Source organism: Dendrobates tinctorius, unplaced genomic scaffold, assembly GCF_039654945.1.
Source record: "Dendrobates tinctorius isolate UK_male_01 unplaced genomic scaffold, ASM3965494v1 ptg000084l, whole genome shotgun sequence".
In the NCBI taxonomy this organism is placed as follows: Eukaryota; Metazoa; Chordata; class Amphibia; order Anura; family Dendrobatidae; genus Dendrobates; species Dendrobates tinctorius.
The window spans coordinates 851,423-870,447 of NW_027361752.1; the positions used below are offsets into that span (position 1 = coordinate 851,423).

The 19,025-nt window shown below is 43.5% G+C and overlaps 1 protein-coding gene and 1 pseudogene across 1 annotated transcript in view; both read left to right on the forward strand.

Moving 5' to 3' along the window:
* Window positions 1–19,025, forward strand: part of LOC141097309 (cell cycle control protein 50C-like) — a 92,918-nt gene that overhangs the window by 27,768 nt on the left and 46,125 nt on the right. The window lies entirely within an intron of this gene.
* Window positions 2,753–6,262, forward strand: LOC141097271 (microtubule-associated serine/threonine-protein kinase 3 pseudogene; annotated as a pseudogene).

The following is a 19,025-nucleotide window of genomic DNA, read 5'->3' on the forward strand; positions in this document are numbered from 1 at the left end:
GGACCGCGAGTGCTGACACAGTGGGAACGGCGCCACTGAGGAAGGCGAGTAAAGTTTTTTTTAATGAATCGGGGGCAAACATCAAGAAAGGGGTTGTCCAAGTAGTGGACAGCCTCCTAACCATGATAAATTTGGTTAAAAGGTCCACTTTAATCCAATAAAAATGTTTTGAAAATATCCAGTCAACCCCTTTTTCCATCTTCAGGGGGACGAGGCAGGGCTGTCCTCTGTCACCTTTGTTGTTCAATATTGCCCTTGATCCCTTACTAAGATATCTGGAGATGATCCCTTCCTTTGGGGGCATAGGGGTCGGTCACAATACACTTAAAACGTTGGCATTTGCTGATGATATCTTACTCATGATATCCAATCCTAAGGAATCCATTTCCTCTATAATGGACGCCTTTAATGAATTTGGAGCAGTTTCGGGATTTCGTATAAACTTTAATAAATCTCATGCTTTAGCTATTTTTAAAATTGCTCAGAAACGGTGGCCGTTCCCTTTTTCTTTTCAGTGGAGGAGAAATTCTTTACCTTATCTTGGCGTTGACCTAACATCAAATCCTCATGATATCTATAAATTAAATGTTCAGCCTCTTATTTCTGTAGTTATACAAGAAATTCAATCCTGGAAATCCCTTAAATTATCCTTTGCAGGTAAAGCCCATCTAATTTATATGATCTCTTTCCCTAAAATACTCTTTCCTTTACAGACGCTCCCGGTTCTACTTTCTAAAGCTGATGATAGGCTACTGACACGAGCCTTCTGCCTATTTATTTGGGGCTCGGAAGGGGGCTCTAGAATTAGTGTTTTTAAGCTACAGCAAACCAAATCTTTGGGTGGACTTAATCTCCCAAATTTACACCTCTACAGTATAGAGGCTGCTTTTCGCCATTCCCTTGATTGGATATACGCCTTTAATCGCTTCACTAATACCCCAATAGATGAGGCCATGTGTAGACCCTTCAGCCTCCCAGCATTAAAGCCTTCTATACATTGGTCAGACTCTTCACCAGGCCCTGGAAAATGGGTTGCTCAATTAACGAACTGTTGGGTAAATGACCTTTTGAAAGCCACTCTGCGTATTAACTCTAAATTACCATATGACAGTTACATAACCATGTCTCTTATGATATTTCATAGAGCATACATCTCCCCGGAGGTCCAGTCTAAAATGTCCCCCTCAGGGGACTATCCCTGCCCTAAATGCTTACACTCTCCAGCTGATATTTTCCATTGTCTTTGGAACTGCCCAAAAATAAGGGAGGTGTGGGATACACTTCTGCAACATCTCATCTACACTTTTGACATATCTATCTCTCTCTCCCCGGAGTGGGCCATATTTAATATTCTCGCACAGGACCAGTTGGTGAGGCTTTCTGTCCAGCAGCGCCCCATCTTGTTCATATGGGCGGCAGCCACACGTAAAAGCATTCTCCTTTTGTGAGCACAGGATGCAACACCTTCTTTAAGCTTAATTGCTACAAAAGTAACATATCTCTTCAAAATGGATTGGATAGAGACCTTACTTAATAAAGAGGGACGCTTTTTTTTTCACATGGTCCTCTTTTATCAATACTCAGACATCTTCCACAAGCCAGGCGATACATAGTTGTTTCCAGCTCACCAACTGGTATATGAGAGAGCAGCTTGCCAGTAATATCCCTGTTAGACTGGATTGAAATTGTGTTACGAAGTTATGGAGTTTGCCTGGGGGAGGGGTGGGGGTTTTTATAGTTGAAAAAATGCCGTCTAATGTTAATAATATTGCATAAATGTTCTTCTGTTATGTTATTGGACATTATATGTATATTTTGCATTACACTCAATAAAGACGGTTTAAAAAAAAAAATGTTTGCAAACAGATGGTCGGCCATTATGACATCACTGATGGTCGGCCATTATGACATCACTGATGGTCGGCCATTATGATATCACAGATGGTCGACCATTATGACATCACTGATGGTCGTCCATTATGACATCACAGATGGTCGGCCATTATGATATCACAGATGGTCGACCATTATGACATCACCGCTCGCAGTTACTTATGCTGTGTACACAGGATTCCTGCTGCCATTTTGGCTCCCTAGTGACTGAGTGCATTTGCAATTTTTCGCTATGGCTGAATTTCTTCTAGACAAGCTTCAGGTAGAAGGATTATTGGAGATTATTTACACCCATTGCTCTGACATTAAGCTTCTACCACCCGATGGCGTCCTCGGCTTCACTCACCGGCTGGTGGTGGAGCTAGTGCAGGACTGCCTGACCAAATACCACCAAGACCGTCTTACCTCAGAGTATCTGACGGATTTAACCCGGAACATCAGGACATTACTACAGCAGGCTGAAGAAAGATCTCAAGATGGAGATTTGGCTTTTGTTAAAGAACTGGCCGAAAAAGTCCTGTATGTGCTGGAAGGTCCGGCCCGCTCCCCGGAATGCCTGGAGACACCACAAGGCGAGTACAAAGACAGGGAAAATGTCCCCCCGGACCCTAACACGAGTCAGGCGGGGCTGAGCAGCGATCTGACCACAGAAACCCCTGAGCTGCCGTATCCTGAGAGTGTGATCTGTGAGATCCTGGAGATCCACGAGCCTGCCACTGAGACACCAGAAGGCGACGACAAAGACGGGGAAAATGTTCCCCCGGAATCCCCGGACCCTAATACGAGTCATCCGGGGCCAAGCAGCGATCTGACAACAGAAACCCCTGAGCTGCCAGATCCTGAGAGTGTGATCTGTGAGATGCCAGAGATCCACGAGCCTGCCACTAACTTGATGGAATCATTGATCCCGGCGAGAAAGCCGCATATGAGCGACTTTGAGACATCCAAACTGATCAGCGGCGGATGTTTTGGGGCTGTCTACTTAGTGCAGCACAAATACTCACAGCAGATCTTCGCTATGAAGAAAATGGCGAAGAAGAACCTGGAAACTGAAAAACACGTGGAAGCGGCCTTTCTGGAGAGGGACATCATGACCTTCGCTGATTGTCCCTTTGTGGTCTCCATGCTCTGCTCCTTCCCTACTAGATCTCACCTGTGTATGGTCATGGAGTATGTTGGAGGTGGAGACTGTGGGTCCCTTCTAAGCACCAGGGGCCGTTTATCTATCCCCTTGGCCCGTCTGTACTTTGCAGAAACAGTTCTTGCTGTGGAATACCTGCACAGCTATGGTGTGGTGCACCGAGACCTAAAACCGTACAACCTACTGATTACAACTGCTGGGCACATTAAAGTCGCTGATTTTGGGCTTTCAAAAATTGGTGTCATGATACCAAAAACCAACAACTATAAGCAATCAGTGAAGGACATCTCCAGAGAGTTCAAGGACCTTGAGAATTGTGGTACCCTGAATTACATGGCCCCAGAGGTCATCCTAATGAAAGACTACGGAAGACCTGTTGACTGGTGGTCAATGGGGATCATTCTCTATGAATTTCTGGTGGGATCTTTACCATTTGATACGGATTTCATACCTGAGCTTAAAAGAATGATTGTCATGGGAAAAATACCTTGGAATTACAAACGCTGTCCACCCCGTGAGGCTAAGAACCTCATCACTGACCTGCTCAAAAAAAATCCTGAGCAAAGACTTGGGACAGGTGGAGCATTTAAGATTAAGGATCATCCGTTCATGAAAAAAATAGATTTTGACAATCTTCTAAATCAGAAGCCGATGTATATTCCTCATCTTGTGTCAGATGTGGACACCAGCCTCTTTATCAATCACGCTCATAGAGACATGCTTATGGTCTCAGAGAATGAAGAGGACACAAGTGAGGACAAGGACCTTGACTTCCAAAATTTTACGTCATCCTCTGAAAGGCTTTCTAAACTCTGCACCATCGCTACCATCACGATGAACAATGAGAATTCAAAGTCCCATCCAGAGTGTACCCAAGCATCAGACATCGAGAAAAGAAAATCTGCAATAAATCCAAATGCAGAGCAAGAAAGCCCAGAGAATGTAAAAAAGGAGAAAAAGAGAAGAGGTTCCACCTTCCGCCGGATCTTATCATCCTGCCGGCGTGGATTATCCAGGGCTGCCCACGTGTTTACATGTTGTTGCCGCTCCCCTACAGATATTTAAAAGACGGTAAACCTCCACATCCAGCGCCCTGAGGTCCAGCAGATCCACCATCACTGCTGGAGAAGTATAGAAGTGCAATTCCACAACAGTTTTTTTTATTTTTTTACCATGTTCACCAAATGCTAAATCTGACCTGCCATTATGATTCGCCAGGTCATTATCAGATGACAGATACCAAACTTGTATAGATTGTTTTTTATTTACGTGGTGAAAAAAAATCCAAAGTTTAATAAAAAAAAAAATTGCACCATTTTCTGAGATCCGTATCGTCTCCATTTTTTGGGATCTGGGGCTGGGTCAGGGCTTATATTTTGCGCGCCGAGCTGACGTTTTTAGTGATAGCATTTTAGGGTAGATACGATTTTATCACCTGTTGCTATGAACAAAAAAACGTAATTTTGCGGTTTGGATTTTTTACTCGTTATGTAGTTTACCAATCAGATTGCCTTTGTATTTGGATAAATTGGGAGTTTCTTAATGCAGCAATATGAAATATATGATCGTTTTTTTGTATTGTTTTATTTTGACTAGGGAAATATGAACTTTAAACTTAATTTTATATTTTTTAAAACATTTTTTTTCCACTTTTGACTTCCTTCAATACAGTAGTCTCCATAGAAGACTTGAAGCTGCAATCATCTGATCACTTGTGCTACGTATAGCCTTGCTATGTGTAGCAGAAATCATCATCTCCAGGGGCGTCCGTGGGTGTGGTTTGTGACACGCTTCCGGCACGCATGTGTTAAATGCCGCTGTCAGAGATTGACAGTGGCATTTAACATGTTAGCAGCCGCAGGTGGATCGCAATTTCAGCTGTTAGGGGCACATGACAGTTGATCAAACCAGCTATCATGTGTCAGAAAAGATGCGGGCTCAGCGTCGGACTCGGAGCCCGTATCAAAGGGAGGGAGGCGACTTATACGTGATAGGTTGTGAAGGAATAAGTAGAACAATATTTTATTTTTCAAAGCTTATGTCTAAGTTCAGAAAAAAAAAGAATATAGGAGGTCAAAATGCAAAATATAAGGACAACAGAGCCCAACAGATTGGTGGATGGGAGTGCTAAAAATTATTGGGTAAGGAGGTGTAAAATACTTGCCCCTGGAAATTGCAGCCCACAATACACCAGTAATTCTTGGCAGGTTCATTACAGAAAAATTATTAATTAAAAAGTGCCACTAAAATCACTGGGCTGTGTAATACATGAAGGTGCCGAGCCCTCCAGAATGAAAGGTTTTTTCTTAATTTTCTCTCTGCCATTATATTTCAATGTCCCAGTCAAGACAGACTCAATTATTCCAATTTATACCGTAAAGCCGAAAGCCGACACGTGAGCTACAGAAAATAGAAAGTCTCATCCTGTTACATCTGCTTTAATGGCCAAAGTGAAAACTGCAATAGTTAAAGGGAATTTGTCAGTAGGATCAACCATCCTAAGCCGTCTATATAGGTTATAGGAAGCGGAGTAAAATGATATGTTTTTCTTAATATGTAAATGAGCTGTTAAGATCTATGGTCCGGATATAGATCTCCCTGAGCATCTGCATCCAAGGCTTACTGTAAATAAAAGGGGGCGTTTCCAGTGGAGACATGTAATGACAGACAGTCTGCTCTCCTGATCTACATGTCTCAGAGTGGCAACACCCTCTTTCATTTAAATAAGCTCTGGAAGAGGATTTTCAGGGAGGTCTGTATGGGGTCCATAGAAATTAACAGCTAATTTACATATTAAAAAAAAATTGTGGATTTCTCTAGAATATGACATCGGAACACAGATATCCAAAGACATACCAAAAGGCAATTTAGATTGTGGGCCCCATCGGGGGCAGTGATGATAATGTATGTAAAGCGCTGTGGAATATGGCTATATAGGTAAAAGCATAATAATAATAATAATAATAATAATAATAATAGGTATTTTTTTCTGCTACCTATGACCTACATGTCCATACAGATGGCTTAAAAGAGGTTATCCTACTGACAGATTCCCTTTAAAAACAATACATTTGTGTCATCATATTTTTAAAAAACACTGATTTAGAGAAAATATTTTCTACTAATTACTTAAGAGAAAAGAATTCTCAACATAATCTTTGCCAACTTAAAATCCTTTTTCTGTATGTTAAGCTCTGTGTCCTAAGGCTGAATATTTCAGCTGAGTAAAGGAAAAAGACTTGGCCTTCATTGTAGCTCAATATGTCTGGAAGGGGGAACTATGCGGTCGGCTTCTACAGTAATACCAAAATATTTAAAAAATGCCACAAATATTATCATTTGCTTCCTTCATGGAGAAATTACATTAGCGAGTTGAAACGATTCACATAATGAAATATAAGATATGAGAATTGCCGTGGATGGAACACAGAGCATGGAACATGTGGACAGAACATAGAGAATGGAACATGTGGACGGAACAAAAGGAATGGAACACGTGGACGGAACACAGAGAATGGAACACGTGGACGGAACACAGAGAATGGAACACGTGGACGGAACAAAAAGAATGGACCACCTGGACGGAATAAAGAGAATGGAACACGTGGACGGAACAAATAGAATGGAACACGTGGACGGAACACAGAGAATGGATCACGTGGACGGAACAAAGAGAATGGAACACGTGGACGGAACAAAAAGAATGGAACACGTGGCGGAACAAAGAGAATGGAACACGTGGACGGAACACAGAGAATGGAACACGTGGACGGAACAAAGAGAATGGAACACGTAGACGGAACACCAGATAATGGAACACGTGAACGGAACAAAAAGAATGGAACACATGGACGAACACAAAGAATGGAACACGTGGATGGAACTAAGAGAAATAAACACGTGGACAAAACACAGAGATTGGAACACGTGGACGGAACACAGAGAATGGAACACGTGGACAGAACACAGAGAATGGAACACGTGGTCGGAACACAGAGAATGGAACACGTGGATGGAACACAGAGAACCGCCTGGAAGTTTTACTGATTTTCTGGTTTACTCTTGAGACTCAATGGGGGATATTCATTAAAAGTAAATTCACCATATTTACAAGCAGAGTTTATTATCCCCTAATTGGGTAGTAAAATGCATGGGAAATTCATTGTGCATGATGAAGGAGACTTCTCTGAAGCTGTGCATTAATCCTCCGCTTTAAAGGGGTTGTCCAGGCTTTTCACATAATCTCAGTACATATCTGGGCTGCAGAATTGTGACAATAAGTAATTTACTTTCTGTCACCAGTTTGCACGGTTTTCTAGATATTCTGAAGAGAACGTCCAAGGGGGGGGTGTTATGGCATTGAAATGAGAACTAGTCATTTCCTCCTACTCTACTAAAAACATGCCGTCTATAGCAACAACCCCACCCTCCATAGCAACAGGCTCTCCCAGTCCACATAAAGAAGCCTAGCCCTCCTCACACAGTAACAAACCCTCCCCCCAACTCCATTCCCCCCCTCCGTGCCGCTCCATTCCCCCCCCTCCCTGCCGCTCCATTCCCCCCCCCCCGCCTCTCCATCCCCCCTCCTCCACGCCGCTCCGGCCTCACCCGGTCTTCACATTGCCGGTGAAAACTGCAGCCGGGAATGAGAGGGTCATGTGACAGGCGGGCTGAAGTGACGTGCGCAGAGCCTGTCACATGACCCGCTCCTTCCCTGCTGCAGGTTTCATCTGCAATGTGAAGACCGGGTGAGACAGACCAGCGTGGTGGGGGGGAATGGAGTGGCAGGGAGGGGGGGGATGGCGTTGGGGGGAAGGGGGGAATGGAGCGGCAGCGAGGGGGGGTATGGCGACGGGTGGAAGGGGGGGAGTGAAGCGGCGGGGAGGATTTGTTACTGTGTGATGAGGGCTTCTTTATGTGGACGGGGAGGGCCTGTTGCTATGGAGGGTGGGGTTGTTGCTATAGACGGCATGTTTTTAGTAGAGTAGGAGGAAATGACCAGTTCTCATTTTAATGCCATAACACCCCGCCCCCTTGGACGTTCTGTTCAGAATATCTAGAAAACCGTGTAAACTAGTGACAGAAAGTAAATTACTTATTGTCATAATTCTGCAGCCCAGATATGTACTGAGATTATGTGAAAAGCCCGGACAACCCCTTTAACAAAGCCCCAGAGTATCACACATTTCAAGGAGAGTGGGACAACTTATTTTTCACCTCTCTCTTGTAGTGATGAGCGAGTATACTCGTTGCTCGGGTGATTGAGTATTTTGCAGTGCTCGGAGATTTGGTTTTCGTCGTCTCAGCTGCATGATTTGCGACTTGTAGACAGGCTGAATACATTTGGGAATTCCCTAACAAACAGGCATTCCACACATGTATTCAGGCTGTCTAGCATTCGCAAATCATGCAGCTGAGACGACGAAAATCAAATCTACGAGCACGCCAAAATACTCGGAGGACACCCGAGCATGCTGGGGAAAATCCGAGCAACGAGTATACTCGCTCATCACTCATTTGTCATCCGTATTAAATTTGTTTTTTTTACTCAGCAGCTATTAATCATTTACAGGATCATTTACAATTGGCTCTCTTACAGAATGGCAATGTATCCTTAAAAATCGGATGCTATCCTGTGGCTCTGTATGAAATCAGATTTTTGTTCTCGCGCTCGCCCGATTTTGGAGTCAAGTTGCAGCATGCTGCAAATGTTATCCTCACTCTGAATACTGCAGAGAAAAAAAACGTAGATCAGCATTGCCTTATTGAATAACATTGGTCAAAGTGCAATACTATTTTTTTTTTCTGAGTGCACTTGTCTGATTTATATGCTCGTGTCAGCGAGACTTTATTCTGTATATTTACATACAACATTGTAGTAACATTTAGGCTATGTGCCCACGTAGCGTTTTTCAAGCGTTTTTTTCCTGAGCAGAAATGCATGCCGTTGCCAGGGAAACCGCATGCGCTTTTTGACATGCATTTTTGACGCGATTGTCAAGCGTTTTGACATGCGTTTTCCTATGCGTTTCTGCAATTACAGTGTATGTATGTGGAATCGCACGCGATTCCACACAATTAATGAACATGCTGCGTTTTTTTCCGCTAAGCGTTTCCGCAGTGGAAAAAAACGCACCATTAGCACAACATGTGCGTTTTCCATTCTATCTATTACATTAGATGCCTTTCTTAAGCGTTTCCGCAGAAGAAATGCTTGTCTAAAAGCGCTGTGGAAATGCTTAAAAAACGCAACGTGGGCACACAGCCTAAATCAGAGCAATAAAGTGATCTTCCTACACATCACTTCCCTCTTCTGGGTCTATCTTGAAATGTTGCTCACTTTTTACTGCACATAAAGGATATGTGAAATCAATGAATATCATAGCAATCCCCCGACACCATGAAATGGGAATGTGATAGAAATGTTCAACTGAAATACAGGATATTAATAAGATTTTGTTGTAATTTTACATGCAAAAAATTCTGTATTCCATAAACTGTGTTCAGATTCAGAAGAGGTTACAAAATAATAAAGCACCTTTCTGAGGCCTACCCCTCATCGGTCTTACCGCCGCAGCTCCGCACCCTGTCTACCAGTCTTCAATTCTTTTGGCCTCTATATCTTCATCCAGCCTCCGTTTTTCCGGTCTTCCTGCTCTGACTGAGCCTCACCCATTCATATATGGGGTCTGACACACAAGTGACCACATGAGGCCTATACAGCACAGGAAGACTCAAGGAGAAGGCTGGAGACTAGAAGAATATCCACATCAAAAATGAGAGAAGATGGTGGGGAGCTGCGATGGCAGGACAGGTGAGGAGTAGACCTAGGACAATTCAGTATATTATCTCAGTGTAGGAGGAGGAGTCCCCTCTGTATACCCAGGCCGGAACCAAGGGGGCCATCACCAAGGTTCCTAGGGAGACTGTTTCTGGGGGACACAATTGGGGGATGGACCGCAGAGACTTCTAGAAAGGTTGGGGGAGGAGCTACTATAAAAGGGGCTGAGGACGCCAGTAGGGGTCAGTCGATGTAGCAGGAGAGAAGAGAGGAAGCTAGAGGGCGCCAGAGAGCCAGAGCGAGAGCCAGAACCAGAGCAAGGAGAGCAGAGCAGTGACAGAAGAGACTGAAGGGAGACTCACCGCTAGCAGAAGAGAGACGGCACCGAGCCGTCCAACGGAGAGACACCGTCCGGCTCTGCCCCCTGGGTGTGGCCTGTCATCTGCCACCCGCAGCTGCCTCCGCCCGACTCCACCCCACGGGTGCGGCCCGACCGCTCCCGCTCGCGACAGCCGACGCCCGACTCCACCCAGTGGGTGCGGGCCGACTTCTCCCGCCCGCGGCAGCCGACGCCCAACTCCACCCCGCGGGTGCAACCCGACCACTTCCGCCCGTGCCAGCCGATGCCCGTCTCCACCCCATGGATGCGACCCATCCTCTCCCGCCCGTGGCAGCCACCGCTCGACTCCAGCCCGCGGGTGCAGCCCGACCACTTCCGCCCTCGGCAGCCGACGCCTGACTCCACCCCGTGGATGCAGCCCATCTGCTGCCGCCCGTGGTCGCAACTGATCCACTCCAGTCCACAGTTGCGGCCTGTCTGCTGCCGCCTGCGGCCCCCGCAGCTGTGGCCTACGCTGTCTGGACCCTGGGCAGAGGAACTCTTCAGGGGCCTGCTGTGCCCCCACTTCTCCGGGGCGTAGGAACGCCCGAAGTCTCCACCAAATCCTCATCGGCTGGGCCCAGCGGCTGATACGCCGAAGCATCATCGACCATCGCTCTGCCGGACGTCAGAGAGAATAAGTGACACATTGTAGTTAACATTTTTTGCCGGGTTAGTCGTGTTTGTGTTACCAGTGTATTCTTGTGTTGATCCCTGCAAGGATAACTGCTGTTAACTTGTTTGGTTGCTCGAGATAGCCCCTATAGGCATATATATATATATATATATATATATATAAGTTACATCTTAAAGTTCCTCCCGTCTCTCGCCTCGTCACTGCATCCCGTGTACCTGCGATTACTACATCTATATATAAAAATCAGTGTGTGTGTGTGTGTGTGTGTGTGTGTGTGTGTGTATCACCAACCAATCACGATGCATCTTTCATTTCACCAGAGCTGTTCAAAAGAAGCTCAGCTGTGATTGGTTGCTATGACCAACAGTTTTAATTGCAACCAATCACTAAGCATCTCTCATTTCACCAGAGCTGGTTAAAAGTAGCTGAGCTGTGATTGGTTGCTATGCGCAAGTTTTCCCACTTGACAGCACCTCAGCAGACACTGACATGGTGGGAGAAATCTAGCATCCCCAGGAACATAAGCTCCAGCCATCGTTTGTCCCCCAGAAAGGAGCAGTTAGTACATGACAGAAATGAATCCCCCCTCCTGTGTGGTATCATTAAGTGACACACATGAATGTAGGAAAGTGCACATATTAAATGTCATGTGGATTTAATATTTTCTCACAGACACTTTTATGCATTATTGATGTTTTACTGTGCTCTGATGCTGTGAGTTTTTTTTAAAATGCTTCTTTCCCCATAGTTCACCTGAATATACCCATATAACACGTAATGCTTTTCCCATAACAACCCATTAAATATGATACTATACTGCATACAGATGCTGTACACCCATGAGCAACTCAGACGGACAAATTACAAGTTGACGGTGCATGAAAATGTGTGTGAAGGTTTCTCAGCTGTACTAATGTATAAGTTTGTGCCTGTTCATTGGTGAAAAGCATTACTGTGATATTTATGGTGGCAGAAAAGTGAGAATATCAGCCTGATCAGTAGAAAACCTGGGATCTTAGTGAACCATGTTTCTGTGCAATTTCACTATTCTGTTTTTACTGGCTCTGATGGGATGATGTGAGATATTAGGGGTAGTAGTCCGGTGGCTCTGGCTGACGGGATGATGTGGGATATTAGGGGTAGTAGTCCGGTAGCTCTGGCTGACGAGATGATGTGGGATATTATAGTGAATGTGGCTATGCGAAGTGGGCGGGGCTCTACACTCAGCTTTATATATATATATATATATATACATATATATATATACACACACTATATATATATATATACACACTCACTGGCCACTTTATTAGGTACACCATGCTAGTAACGGGTTGGACCCCCTTTTGCCTTCAGAACTGCCTCAATTCTTCGTGGCAGAGATTCAACAAGGTGCTGGAAGCATTCCTCAGAGATTTTGGACCATATTGACATGATGGCATCACACAGTTGGCGCAGATTTGTCGGCTGCACATCCCTGATGCGAATCTCCCGTTCCACCACATCCCAAAGATGCTCTATTGGATTGAGATCTGGTGACTGAGGAGGCCATTTGAGTACAGTGAACTCATTGTCATGTTCAAGAAACCAATCTGAGATGATTCGAGCTTTATGACATGGCGCATTATCCTGCTGAAAGTAGCCATCAGATGCCTGTTCTTAGCTGAGAGGAGTGGTACCCAGTGTGGTCTTCTGCTGCTGTAGCCCATCTGCCTCAAAGTTCGACGCACTGTGCATTCAGAGATGCTCTTCTGCCTACCTTGGTTGTAACGGGTGGCAATTTGAGTCACTGTTGCCTTTCTATCAGCTCGAACCAGTATGCCCATTCTCCTCTGACCTCTGGCATCAACAAGGCATTTCCGGCCACAGAACTGCCGCTCACTGGATTTTTTTTCTTTTTCGGACCATTCTCTGTAAACCCTAGAGATGGTTGTGCGTGAAAATCCCAGTAGATCAGCAGTTTCTGAAATACTCAGACCAGCCCTTCTGGCACCAACAATCATGCCACGTTCAAAGGCACTCAAATCACCTTTCTTCCCCATACTGATGCTCGGTTTGAACTGCAGGAGATTGTCTTGACCATGTCTACATGCCTAAATGCACTGAGTTGCCGCCATGTGATTGGCTGATTAGAAATTAAGTCTTAACACACAGTTGGACAGGTGTACCTAATAAAGTGGCCAGTGAGTGTATATATATATATAATCATTATAATTTGTTATTACTAACCGTAGTTATGGTAGTTACTAGGCCCAGGCAGCGCCGGGCTCTTCAGCTAGTTTTATATAAATGTCTCTTCAGGACACTTTCGATTCAGGATGAATCAATTTGGTCAGAATTTAATTTTCCAGCCAAACTGAATGAATAAACCAAATCAAATTTTCAAAAATGTCTTCATCTCTATTTCTAACACATGTAATTCAGTTAGGTGCAGAAATATTTGTACAGGGACTTAATCTCCATGATTTGGCCTCTAAATGCTGCAATTTTGTAATTGAAAGGAAACAACTGAGATTCAATTGAAATGTAGACTTGCAGGTTTAATTAAAGGGTTAAACAAAAATATGCTGTGAAATATTTAGGAATTGCAACCATTTATTACAAAGCCGCCTCATTTCAGGGATTCAAAAGTAATTAAAGTAAAAGTAAAAATAGATCTTTGAACAAATTATTAAATAGAATGTATGTAAGTACTTGGATAAGAATATAGTAATTAACCAAAGCCAGCATGGGTTTGTAGCAAACAAGTCATGTCAGACAAATCTTATTTCCTTCTATGATGGAATCACTGACTGTGTGGATCAGGGAAATGCGGTAGATATACTATATATTGACTTTAACAAAGCACTTTATAAAGTTTCTCATACTATTCTTTTTGCAAAAATTACCAATAATAGGATTGACAAGATTAGTTGGATTCATAACTGGCTCAGTGATTGCACTCAAAGAGTGGTAATAAATGGTTGCATGTCCAATTAGAAGAGTGTTTCAACTGGAGTACCACAAGGCTCTGTCTTGACACCAATGTTGTTCAACATTTTTATAAATGATCTAGATAAAGGAACTGAAAGTAAACTAATCAAAGTTGCAGACGATGCAAAGCTAGGAGGGATAGCTATTACTAGAGAAGAAAAGCAGTCTAGATCATGTGAAATAATTATCCCCCTCTACTCATCCTTGGTCAGACCTCATCTGGAATACTGTGTCCAGTTCTGGGCACTACATTTTAAAAAAGACAAAAAAATGAAGCAAGTGCAGAGAAGAGCTACCAGTATAGTGAGCGGACTGCAAAGTATGTCCTATGAGGAACAACTACAGAATCTGGGAATGCTTAGCCTGCAAAAAAGATAAGAGAAGACGTAATAGCTGTCTACAAATATCAGAAGGGATGTCACAGTGTAGCAGGATCATCCTTATTCTCATTTGCACATGGGAAGCAATAGAATTAAACTGAAAGGGATAAGATACAGATCAGATATTATAAAAAAAACTTTGACAGTGAGGGTGATTAATTAGTGGAACAGGCTACCATGAGAGATGGTGAGTTCTCCATCAATGGAAGTCTTCAAACAAAGGCTGGACAGACATCTGCTTGAGATAGTTTAGTGAATCCTGCATTGAGCAGGGGTTTGGACATGATGACCCTGGAGGTCCCTTCCAACTCTAGCATTCCATGATTCTATGATAATTAGATAAATTAACTTTACCATAAATAAAATGTTATTTTTATCTCTGTGTAGAGAATCCTTTGCAGGCAATGACTGCTTGAAGTCTGGAAGCCATGGATGTTAACAAACGCCGGGTTTCCTCCTTTTTGACTTAAGTTATGTCTTAAGCATGTGAAATTCTGATCAATGGGGTTGAGATCTGGTGATTGACTCAGCCATTGCAGAACATTCCACTTCTTTGCCTTAAAAACCTCTTGTGCTGCTTTCAAAGTATGTTTTGAGTCATTGTCCATCTGTACTGTGAAGTGCCATCCAATCAACCTTGCTGCATTTGGTTTAATCTGAGCAGAGTATAGCCCAGTACACTTCAGAATTCATACAGCTGCTTCTGTCTTCAGTCAAATCATCAATAAACACTAGTGACCCAGTGCCATCGGAAGCCATTCATGCCCACGCCATCACACTGCCTCCACCATGTTTTACAGAGGATGTGTTGTGCTTTTGGTCATGAGCTATTATCAAGCTTTCTCCATACTTTCTTCTGCCCATCATTCTGGTACAGGTTGATTTTAGTTTCCTCTGTCCTGTGAATGCTTTTCAAGAACTGGGCTGACTTCTTTAGATTTTTTTGGGCAAAGTTTAATCTGGCCTTTCTATTTTTAAGGCTGATTAACTTCACGACATGCGCCATTCTAGTACTGCGTATGTTGTATCCCTCCCTTTAGTATGGGCTCCAGCACTGAGTCCACATCTTTCCTGGCACATGTCAGCTGTTTTGAACAGCTGACATGTGCCCCTAACAACAGCGGGTGGCATCACGATCCACCTGCAGCTGTTAACTTGTTAAATGCTGCTGTCAATCTCTGACAGCAGCATTTAATGTGATCGCGCCGGAAGCGCGTCACAAATCCCGCCCATCAATGGGCTGGCATGACAACCCGGGGTCTGCAGGAGACACCTCTGGTTGTAATTGCTGGATTGCTATGAGCACCCCCCCAGTGATCGGCGCTCATAGCAAGTGAGCATTTCTGCTACACACAGGCGATCTGATCATCGCCTGTATGTAGCAGAGGCGATCAGACAACTGCAGCTTCTGGTCTCCCATGAAAACTATTGAAGCAGGCAGAAAGTAAAAAAAAAAAAGTTTTTAGAAATATGAAAAAAAAATAAAAATATGAAAGTTCAAATCACCCCCATTCGCCCCATTCAAAATAAAACAATTAAAAAAAATTAAAAATACACATATTTGGTACCGCTGCGTTCAGAATCGCCCCATCTATGAAGCTATAAAAAAATGAATCTGATTGGTAAACGCTTGGTGGAGAAAAAAAGTCAAAACGCCAGAATTATGTTTTTTGGGTTGCCACAACATTGCAATAAAATGCAATAACGGGTGAAAAAAAGATCGTATCCACACCAAAATGGTACCATTAAAAACGCTAGCTCGGCATGCAAAAAATATGCCACCATCCAGTCACAGATCACGAAAAATGGTGACACGACGGGTCTCGGAAAATGACACAATTATTTTTTAACAAACTTTTTTCACAATTTAAGTAAAAAACAACCTAGACATGTTTGGTGTCTACGAACTCATAATGACCTGGAGAATCATAATGGCAGGTCAATTTTAGCATTTGGTGAACATGGTTAAAAAAAATCCAAAAAAGTTGTGGAATTGCACTTATTTTGCAATTTCACCGCACTTGGAATTTTTTTCCCTTTTTCAAGTACACGACATGGTAAAACCAATGGTGTCGTTCAAAAGTACAACTCGTCCCCCCAAAAAACAAGCCATCACATGGCCATATTGATGGAAAAATAAAAAAATTATGGCTTTTGGAAGAATGGGGAGCGAAAAATGAAAATGCAAAACGAAAAAGAGCTGCGGCGTGAAGGGGTTAATGGTTTGCACCTTGTGGTCAACCCTCTATATTTGTTTTCATTAAGTGCTCTCTTTGTGGTAGACTGATACACCTACTTACTAGAAAATGATCTTCACTTAGGTGGATGTTGTGAAGAGGTTTTTCTTCACCATGGAAAAGATTCTGTGATCATCCACCACTATTGTCTTTGATGAACGTCCAGGCTGTTTGAATTCCCAAGCATTTTTTTTTACATAATGTGCCAAACTGTTGATTTGGTCACTCCTAACATTTCTGCTATAACTCTGATGGATTTCTTTTTTTTTCAGCTCAATTGTGGTCTGTTTCTCTTCCGTTGAGAGCCCATCTAATTTATATGATCTCTTTCCCTAAAATACTCTTTCCTTTACAGACGCTCCCGGTTCTACTTTCTAAAGCTGATGATAGGCTACTGACACGAGCCTTCTGCCAATTTATTTGGGGCTCAGAAGGGGGCTCTAGAATTAGTGTTTTTAAGCTACAGCAAATCAAATCTTTGGGTGGACTTAATCTCCCAAATTTACGCCTCTACAGTATAGAGGCTGCTTTTCGCCATTCCCTTGATTGGATATACGCCTTTAATCACTTCACTAATACCCCAATAGATGAGGCCATGTGTAGACCCTTCAGCTTCCCAGCATTGCTTCACCTACGAAATGCTGAAATTCCAGTGGAGGTTAGAGATAATCCTCTATTATGGTCGGTAATCTTGGGATGGCGTCAAGCTAGACGAGTTAGCGGTCTTGACCCCCACATCTCGATGTTTCTTCCCATTCAAGGTAACCCCTCTTTTCTACAAGGCAAGTCACCTCCCATTTACAAGGTGCTTGGAAACAATGGGTGTAGACTGGTCCGAGATACGTTAACAAATAATCAATGCCTTCTTACCTTAGAGGACATGGCTTTCAAATACCCAATCCTTACAGAAGACAATTTTACTATCTCTCAAATTAGACATTACGTAAGCTCAATATTGCGAGACATAACGGATGATGCTAGAACACACCCTCTAAATTTAATATCCATTAAAGTCCAAATGGGAACTTATTCTATGAGTCTTTTATATAAATCATTAAAGCCTTCTATACATTGGTGAGACTCTTCACCAGGCCCTGGAAAATGGGTTGCTCAATTAACGAACTGTCGGGTAAATGACCTTTTGAAAGCCACTCTGCGTATGAACTCTATACTACCATATGATAGTTATATAACCATGTCTCTTATGATATTTCATAGAGCATACATCTCCCCGGAGGTCAAGTCTAAAATGTCCCCCTCAGGGGACTATCCCTGCCCTAAATGCTTACACTCTCCAGCTGATATTTTCCATTGCCTGTGGGACTGCCCAATAATAAGCGAGGTGTGGGATACTGGCATATCTATCTCTCTCTCCCCAGAGTGGGCCATATTTAATATTCTCGCACAGAACCAGTTGGTGGGGCTTTCTGTCCAGCAGCGCCGCATCTTGTTCATATGGGCGGCAGCCACACGTAAAAGCATTCTCCGTTTGTAGGCACAGGATGCAACACCTTCTTTAAGCTTAATTACTACAAAAGTAACATATCTCTTCAAAATGGATTGGATAGAGACCTTACTTAATAAAGAAAAAGACACTGACCGCTTTTTTTTCACATGGTCCTCTTTTATCAATACTCAGACATCTTCCACAAGCCAGGCGATACATAGTTGTTTCCAGCTCACCAACTGGTATATGAGAGAGCAGCTTGCCGGTAATATCCCTGTTAGACTGGAATGAAATTGTGTTACGAAGTTATGGAGTTTGCCCGGGGGAGTGGAGGGGGAGGGGCGGGGGGTTATAGTTGAAAAAATGCCGTCTAATGTTAATAATATTGCATAAATGTTCTTCTGTTATGTTATTGGACATTATATGTATATTTTGTAATACACTCAATAAAGACGGTTTAAAAAAAAAAAAATGTTTGAAAACATATGGTCGGCCATTATGACATCACTGATGGTCGGCCATTATGACATCACAGATGGTCAGCCATTATGATATCACAGATGGTCGACCATTATGACATCACCGCTCGCAGTTACTTATGCTATGTACACAGGGTTCCGGCTGCCATTTTGGCTCCCTAGTGACTGAGTGCATTTTCAATTTTTCGCTATGGCTGAATTTCTTCTAGACAAGCTTCAGGTAGAAGGATTATTGGAGATTATTTACACCCATTGCTCTGACATTAAGCTTCTACCACCCGATGGCATCCTCGGCTTCACTCACCGGCTGGTGGTGGAGCTAGTGCAGGACTGCCTGACCAAATACCACCAAGACCGTCTTACCTCAGAGTATCTGACAGATTTAACCCGGAACATCAGGACATTACTACAGCAGGCTGAAGAAAAATCTCAAGATGGAGATTTGGCTTTTGTTAAAGAACTGGCCGAAAAAGTCCTGTATGTGCTAGGAGGTCCGGCCCGCTCCCCGAAATGCCTGGAGACACCACAAGGCGAGTACAAAGATGGGGAAAATGTCCCCCTGGAATCCCCGGACCCTAACACGAGTCAGGCGGGGCCGAGCAGCGATCTGACCACAGAAACCCCTGAGCTGCCGGATCCTGAGAGTGTGATCTGTGAGATCACGGAGATCCACGAGCC